Genomic DNA, 9,114 nt, shown 5'->3' with positions numbered 1-9,114 from the left:
TGCCAGCCCAATATGTGAGGAAGGTCTCCTCCCCGATGCTAGCGGCACCTCATCGGATTGGAAGGGAGCAGTGGCCCCACCCAGGGGAAAGATGGGGCACAGACCAGCTGATCACCCCAAGAAGACTGCAGAGGGGATGGGGCTGTGTAACCATCTGCCCTGTCTGCCCTGAGAAGACTTGCAGGAGCAGTGGGGAGCTGATAGGATTGGAGGGGGGGCAGGAGCTCGGGAAGGGTTGTGGGGAACAAGGGGCTGCTGCCGCTGGGGAGGGATCAGGAGAGCCCAGAGTGGGGAGGTAGGTAGGGCTTGGGGTGGAGGGTGGTGTGGGGAGCAGGTATATATAGACCAGCCAGCAGGGGGCACTCAGGGCAGTGGGGGTGGGTGGGATGAAGTGGCCATTTTCTGTGCCATTTTTATGAAGCAGGTGTGTGCCTCAGTTTCCCCCTGCACATTGCCTTGCTGCCTGGTGGGTGCACACCGGCTAACGCTGCTCCTGGCACAGGAAGTGCGGGCGGGGGGTGTCTCCTCACTCTCTGGGGGTCAGCAAAGAACAGCTTGGAACCAACCCAGCTTCCAGAGGGGGAGCAAGATTCCCCCAAGGACTGAACGATCGACATCCAGTCGCTGGAAACCCCGGCAGGCGGGATGTGGGGACTGAGCTGGGGAACAAAGGGGAGAAGGTGTCAGGCGGCTGGGGTGGGAGGGTGTGAGCTGGGTCTAAGGGCAAAGAGACAAAGAGCTAGACCTAAGGGAGGAGTCCATGACCACTGGTTTGGCTCATTGAACAGACTCAACCAGGGATGGACCATGTCTCAACCTATGTCTCTCTTTGCTAGCCCAAGGGCTTGCCGATGCTGTGGGCCGGGGAAAGGCTGCATTGGTCACTGGCCTCCAGTTGGTCCACTGCCAGGAGCCATGGAGAGAGATGGGGATTGCCAGTGCTGAAGAGTCTTGGAGGCCACTGTGGATCTGTGTGGATCCTGGGGCCCGGCACACTAAATTTCCCACATATTTGGTTTCAACACGCTCTGCTCCCTGCCTGTCTCACAGAGATACCGACTCAAGGGCCTTTCGTAGATCCCTGCTGCTTTCCTTCTTTCTCCTCCATTTCCCCCCTTTTATAGCCCCCAAAGAGAAACAAAGGAGAAAAGCAAGGAAATTCAATGCCAAAAACTTGGTGAACGCCAAAAAAAAATCGATGCTTTATTCAGGATTGACAAATGCATTGTGTTTCTGCAGCAGATTCGACCCCAAAATGATCCCAAAGCAGAATTCAGGCTGCAGGAGGATTCAATTTTTATCGTTAAATGTCAGTAAATGTTGATTGCACGATAATAATCAAAATCAACAGCTAGGCAAGGTAAGCAAAATGCTGTTGGAGCAATTACTAGACTTTGATTAAAGGCCGTTTACACCATATATTTGGCCATGTGCTGTTGTCAATTTGTGTTTTACCAGCTATAAAGCTTTAACTTTTTGAATCTCAATGTCCACTGTCATTAAATAATTATTGTCTGTCCTCCTCCACTGTCTGATCCCACTCAATTTCCCACAACTGTGAAAATGTAAATACATAATTTTTTTTAAAAAAAGGTTAAAGGCCATAATTTTGCACAACTGAAAATTTAAATTGATCAAAATGGAAGAAAATGTTTATAAACAAACATTGATCATACCTGTTGAAATTCAAAAAAAAAAGGCAAAAATCAAATTCTGCCACACCTAGCCGTAACTATAAAAGACCGAGAGGAGAATTAATTAAATTATCTGCGTTGCTAAGGATCGTGGGAGAGCTGCTTAGGAGAGGCAGATGAGCTGGGTGGGAAGGCAGGGAGGAAGGCATGGATTTCGAGGGATTGATTTGATCCCACAAATTTCTAGGAAGCCAACGCGACACTCAATCCAAGAGGCTCTGGCTTGGCTGACGCCCATGGGATGGTCACGGCATCGTCAGTGGGCTTTGTCTCCAAGAGGCTCAGGAGGATGAAGGCAGAGGGAGGGAGGAGGGTCAGGTGGGGTTAAGGCACAAGAGGACGGGCTCCTGGCCCAGGCTGAGGTGGTACTGCCATACAAAGCAGCTCTGTTTGGGTCTCACAGTCACCTGCAGCATCTCCTCGTTCTCCTGGGCTTCAGTCCAGTCCTCCTCCTGCTTCGTCTGGGATCCGCTCCTGCCGTACTGGGCTGACAGGGAGAACTGAGCCTAAGTGATGAGCCCAGTGATGGTGCCTGTCTCGAAAGAGCTGCTGGTGGCCACATCCCAGCTGCCCCCAATGCTGGACAGCTCCTGCTTGGTGGAACCCCCCTTGCAGATCATCTTCTCGGTCCAGGTGATGGACACATCAGCCACGTTGTCTTGATGCAGTCGCAGCTGCGGATGCTCCTGCCCCTGGTGAGGGTCAGGAGCTCTGGTCAGGAAGCTGAACAGGTTGGGGTGGGTGGAGAAGATTCCTCTTGTAAGGCTTGGGTCAGTCCTCACATTGGCTCCCCACTTCTCGTCCACCATGACCAGCGCCTTGTGGGAGTCCATGCGGAGGTAGCAGAGGCCCTGGTGGTGCTTGGGGTGAATGGGGTAGGGGGAGAGCTGGTGGGGCTGGCTCAGGTCCTTCTTGGGCAGGATGACGCCCTGCTCCAGACAGCAGACATAGAAGGTGTTGTGTGGCAGTGTATGAAGTGGTCTCCCTAGCAGTGCAGCGTCCCAACAGACGCACCCTGGTCCGTGCGCAGGTCCTCCACCACCCGGAAGGAGTTGCCCCAGCTGATGTAGACCTTGGAGTCTGTCTGAGAGCCCAGGTAGCGCTCGCTGAGCCGGTGCAAGGGGTGCAGGCTGTGAAGCTGGATCTACTGCCCTTCGTTGAGGCAGTTGGTGGTGAGGTAGCAGCTGAGGTGGTCCTTCTTAGGGACCAGCCTGGCCTTGGGGTGCTTGGGCCTGAGGCAGACACAGAAGAGGTCGGGGAGGCAGAGCCAGCAAGGGGACGGAGCCGGTCTGAGGAGGAGGAACCCCATGGCCCCATAGAGATGGGGGTGGGGGTGGGCCCCCTGGCCTGGGGCTGGAGGGACACCTCAGTAGCGCCAGAGGGGAATCCGGAATGACTCCCCCTGGGCTTTGGACAAAGGCCAGATCGAAAGTTGCTCTGAGCTCCCCAACCCCAGCAGCTGCCAAAAGTAAAGCAGAAGGGACCCACAATGCATCAAGGTTCTCCCTAGAGGGGGAAATAGGGGTAGTGGGGCAGAGCTGGTCAAATAGTGAAGCTCCCACCATGGGACTAAGGCGACCAGACCAACCTAGTAAGGCACAAAACAAGACCAAGTAACCCTGAGAAATGAACCAGGGCAACAGGTTGTGTGGGACCAAGGGTGGTCGTGGGCTTCAGAGACCCCTGAAATCGCAGATTCCCGAAGAGCTACTGAAGGCGCTTCAGAGGCCCCCCCTCCCCCCAAAGCCATAGAGTACTCACCATCCTTCTGGACATTTGGCACCTTTATAGGTCTTTCTGCATCATGGTCATTGTGGGTTAGTCAAGCCTTGGCGGGGGGCAGACAGACCTCCTAGGAGTCACTGCCATGAAGGGCTGCGGACAGACCTCATGGACCAAACAGGCCCACTACTGTCCTGAAGGACGTCTTGGGTCTCTCGGGCCCCTCGTAGGCTGCATGGACCCTCAGGTTCTTCACAGGCCTCAAGGCCATTTATAGTCCCATAGACCACTTGTTTCATGATGTTTTCAGGGGAAAATGTCTGTTTTGGAGAGACTAGCCCCAGTGGGGATGGGGAGGAAGAGACTGGGCACAGGGCCGAGGGCATCTCCATGGGCTTTCTGGCTCAAGAGTTGGGAGGAAGAGAAGGGTCAGGGTCTCTGGTGATGGAGCTATTCTGGCCTTGTCTCCACGGCCTGGAGCGAAGAATAATGTGGCAGTGGTTCATTATTTCTACAGCAGGAGTCCCCAGGCACGATCACAGCCCCACTGTGCTAAGTGCCGTACATACACATTGTGAGAGAAAGGCCCTGTCACAGAATATCAGGGGTGGAAGGGACCTCAAGAGGTCATCTAGTCCAACCCCCTGCTCAAAGCAGGGCCAATCCCCAACTCCCCAGACGGCACCCTCAAGCATTGAACTCACAACCCTGGGTTTAGCAGGCCAATGCTCAAACCACTGAGCTATCCCTCCCAAAGAGCTCACAGTCTATGTAGACCAGCCAGAGGGGAAACTGAGTCACACACAGGGGAAGTGACTTGCCCAAGACCTTGCCTGGCAGCAGAGCCAGGGCTAGAACCCAGGTGTCCTGATTGCCAGCCCAGAGCTCTACCCACTAGACAACACCGCAGGCCCCTGGAGAGAAATTGGGGACCATGGTGCACTATGTTCACTGGGCCCCACCTCCCACATTTTGCCCCAGTTACAGATCTTTTGGGGACCCCCTGAGTTTGGGGCCTGGTACAATTGCTTCCCATTTGTCCCCCTCTCGTCAGCCCTACGTGGGGCCTGTATCCTACAAACTCTGCCTTTCTCACACCCCACCCACCCCAATCTCCAAGCCCAGCCCCAGGACACTGTGTTTACACAATTCCTTTCTTCCACCCTGCCGGTCTTGCAACATCTGTTGCGTTGCCTCCACCACTTCCTGGCCCAGGGAGGGTTATGCTAGAGACGCCTGCTGGAGCAGCGGCCGTGTCTCCGAACCCTGCTGGGCTTCTGGGTCTTTATCTCTCTGAGGCTCTCGATATTTCCTGGCAGATCCACAAGTTTCTGGTTGTAAATTCTCCCTGACGTATGGCAGGAGAGCAGGAAAGGAGCATCTTGCCAGTGCTGAGCCGTCTCACGCAGGGACCAGCCAGTTGGGGCAGTGCCTGGCCATTGTCTTACAATTCTTCCGCCCCCCACCCCCGACCTCTCCTTGCTGTCTCCCTCAGGGTCTGAGGCTCGATGGCCAGGATCGTTCCACGGAAAGATGCTCCCGGCACCGGCATCTTCCGGAAGAGACACGGAGACTTCATGGTCCGCTCCGACCTGGGCTGCTACTTGCGGACAGAGCGTCTGGAGACCGGACGCAGCATCGAGATCCGGGGTCTGCACCCCTCATGCCAGGGCGGGGATCATTACCTGGGCTCCGAGAGGGACCCCGACATCTACATCATCAAGGGCGACTCCTACCGGGTGGTACAGGACCTGAGCACAGATGAAGGTGCTCAGGTCTACCAGCTGCATCCCAATTGCCGCCGCGGGGACCACTACATGAAACGCGCCGACTTCTTCTTCATTCTCTTCTTTGGCCAGGGGGTCGTGCGTGGTGTGTGCGATTTAAGCACAGACTCCAGGGGTGAAGACATCCCCCTACATCCCCAAAGCTGCCTGGGGCTCTACTACTTTGGCATCGGGAGCTACTGGGCGATGGTCACTGTGGACCAAAGATGGGGAGCTCAGTTCTACCTCTACAAGAGTTTTATCAACGCCAACTTGGCTGCAGTCTACTCCATCCACCCTGACCTGGTGAGTTTCCTTCCTGGGGGGCTGGCCCTGACCAGGGGCCCCTCCTTTGGAGGCTGGCAGTGCATCAAGACCCTCTCCAATGATTCGGACACCCCTATCACCTGGACTCACGCTGTGGCCCGGAAGGTGGGCTTCGCCAAGGAGAAGGTGGCCAGCGTCGGGCGCAACTGGATGGTGGGCACTTCCGCCTCACTCGGGGCCGGGGAGCTGACAGCAGCTGTTGTCAAGGCCCAGTTCTCCCTCTCGGCCGAGTACGGTGGGAGCAGTGTCAAGACGGAGAAGGAGGACTGGACTGAAGCCCGGGAGGAAGAGGAGACCTTCCAGGCTACCCTGGAGCCCAAACAGAGCCTCTACGTGTGGCAGTACCGCCTTGGCCTGGGCCAGGAGCCCATCTTGTTCTGCCGGGACATCAAGTTCACCAAAGACCCCACCCCGCCTGCCACCATCCCACTGCCCCAATTTTAAGACTATCTTGAGATGGACCAACCAGCATTGGCCAGGACATTCTTGTGCATCCATGTGGTACATCATCATCCTCCTGGTTATTGGGTCACAGCTAGGCACAGCTACCCAAGGTGGGTCTTTTAGCTCACGCACTAAGATCCCAAGGTTCAATCCCTGATGCCAATAACTCCCTGAGGGGCATGGTGGTTACACGGATTGAGCTTCTTTGACTTGCTCTTGTGTTAATGTCTGGAAATCAGCGATGTGGCTGGGGAGTCCAATGGTATTTGCTAGTAATAGGAAGGCTGTTGTGTTAGTCAGGCCACTGGAGTGGGGCTGGATTCAATCCCTGGCTAGGAGCAACTGTCTTCCATGAGTCTTTGGGTGGGTCAAATTCGGGAAACTGAGGTATCAAGTGATTTAAGGGTGAAAGTGATTTAGGCACCTCAGTCCCACTAAAAGCTTCCATGTGACCAAGTCACTGCTAAAAAATGGGGTTTGGCCCCTGAATCACTTTGAACAATTTGACCCTGTTTCCCCATCTGGACAATGGGGCCAGTAGCATTTCTGTACTGCACAAGGCATAGTGAGAATTGTAGGCATGACTGGGCATCCATTTTATGAATTCGCCGCAGTGCCTGTTAGATTTTAAATCTAGCAAAGTAGATTTGCCAGTTGGATGAATATATTCCATAGCAATTGAATTGAGGATAAAGCCCATTTTGTTGAGTCCAGGCAGCTTAAGTATTCAAATGCTAGGTTCTGCTATTTCCCAAATCAGGGCACTTGCTTATTCTTAACCAATCAACACGCTTATTAATTCACCAAGGGCCACACAGGTCATGGTAAATCCCTTAGATTTAGAAATCTCGGTCAGATACCCAGTAGGGACTGAACGCAAAATACACGTGCAATCAAGTGAAACAGACTAGCATTGGGCCCAGCTGTTATAGACTTATCCATAAGATTTCTTCCGACATTTACTTCTCATCATCAGTCGTCAATTCTATAGTATTTCTGCTATGTTTATCACCCTCCCAGGAGTACAGTGACTCTTGTCTTAAGGGACTTTGAGGAATTTTTCAAAGCTCTGCTCTAGTTCAAAAGGGGTGTTTTGGGGGTCAGTTTTTGGCCTGTGTTTAGGCTTTGTGATCACATTGGTCCCATCTGGCTTGGAATCCCTGCTCTTGGAAAGGCTGGGTTGGAAAGGGACTAATTTAAGTGATCAAAAGCAATTGCTTGATATTATTAAGTTTCCTCTGGCCAATTGACTTGGCTTTGTAAAGGTTTATCCACATATCACTGGTAAAAATCTAAACAACCAATTCTTGGGTCTGTCAGCAGGAAGAGGCTGGGCTCATCAGGGAATTTGCAGGTGCCGGTTTTTAAAGGCCACAACAAGAGGAACCCAATCTCTGAAATGAAATCTCATTGCGCCTTCTCAGCCCTGGGAACTCTACAGTAGAGGGCGTCTTTCCACACGGCTGGTCTAAATGTTGGTAGCACTTCTGCAGCTGCCTTTGTAGATTCTTCTGCTGAAGCCCTATAACCTTGGAGGAAGGGCGAGTAGGACCAATGGAGGGTGAGCTATCTCTGGGATCCCACAGGGCATCCTCAATTTTATACATCCTGATTTAAGGGCCATTGGAAACCAACCGGCTTCTGATTTCTACTGGACACTTGCTTCATAACCATCAGACTTTGGTTGTTTGCAGTGTAGATAAGAACATAAGAATGGCCACACTGGATCAGACCAATGGTCTGTCTAGCCTGGTATCCTTTCTTCCAACAGTGGCCAAAGCCAGGTGCTTCAGAGGGAATGAACAGAACAGGTCATGTTTGGTCCCAGGATATGTGAAAGAGGAGGTGGGTCAGATAACGCCTTTTATTGGACCAACTTCTTTTGATGAAAGAGAAGTTTCAGCTTCTGCACCAGCTCTGTGGAGCTCGAAAGCTTGTCTCCCTCATCGACAGAAGCTGGTCCAAAAAAGGTATCAACTCACCCACCTTGTCTCTCCCTCTCTCAGCTTTTAGCTGATTCCTTCTGCTGCTTCCATCTACGTCCAGTAGATGGTGATGGTGTCCAACAAGTATCTTCGATTCTTTCCTTAGAGGGTTTTTAAGTTGTTTTCATTTCAGTGACCGTATTTCCCTGTATTCACCCCAGCTATGAGTTGGGATCCTCCCCCCTATTTTAAGCATTGTCTGTTGATGCTTCGTTGATTTCAGTTCTTTTTCCTTCTCGCACCCAACGAACCCTCTTATGTCTAGGGTGCAAAAGTCCTTCTGAAAGCAAACACAATCCATTATAGTTCCCCGAAACGTAGTGGGCTTTTGGCTAGTTCTAATATCTTTCCTTTCGTACCCTTTGATCTGATGCAGACCAACGCACAGCTCCTAATTGGGGGTGAAAGATAACGGAGGAGCAAACAGATTATCCATGGGATATTTTCCCTAGATTCAGCCATCCTGCTCTTCCAGGACAGTCTTTCAACTTTAGCTGGGCTGAGGTGTCACAAGGCTAATGGTTGTTATGGTCTCTAGTTTCCAGCAGGGGTTCAGAACTAGCCTATTTTGCGGGGATCAGAGGGGAATAGCTTTTCTGCCCTTGAGGACCGAGAGGAACTAATTATTATTAGCCACATATTCTAGGCATACTTCTAACAGGATGTAACCCAAACTGTGGGACATTCAGATACTAACGTGATTCATACAAGTGACTGGCTAAGTATTGGATAACTGGGTTATCTGAGGTCTGCACTAGCTGATTTAATGGTCCCTTTAAATCCATGAATATAAGCACCTTTATGGTTTCCCGCTACCTGAAACCTGCATATGGGCCTTTAACTTCCAAATTCACCGGAGAAATGTCAGCAATTTGTCAGCTGTGAATAAAGGAACTTTGCACATTAACAAAGTGTTGTTTGGTATTGCACCGCCCCCCCCCCCCCCAGTTATATGATTTTGTGTGGATTTTTTTTTTAGGGGTAAGAATTGGGAATGAAAGAGGAAACTAAAGGGATTGGCAGTGAGGTGTAGTAGGTAGAGGACTGGACTGAGGGTCTGGACTCCTGGTTCTATCCCCAGCTCTGGGAGAGGAATTGGGTCTAGCGGTTAGAACAGCAGGGTCAGGAGCCAGGACTCTTCAATTCTTTCCCCAGCTCTGGGAGAGGAGTGGAGTT

The sequence above is a fragment of the Caretta caretta genome, chromosome 13 (genome assembly GCF_965140235.1).
Source record: "Caretta caretta isolate rCarCar2 chromosome 13, rCarCar1.hap1, whole genome shotgun sequence".
Classification (NCBI taxonomy): domain Eukaryota; kingdom Metazoa; phylum Chordata; order Testudines; family Cheloniidae; genus Caretta; species Caretta caretta.
Note: the sequence above shows the minus strand (reverse complement) of the source record.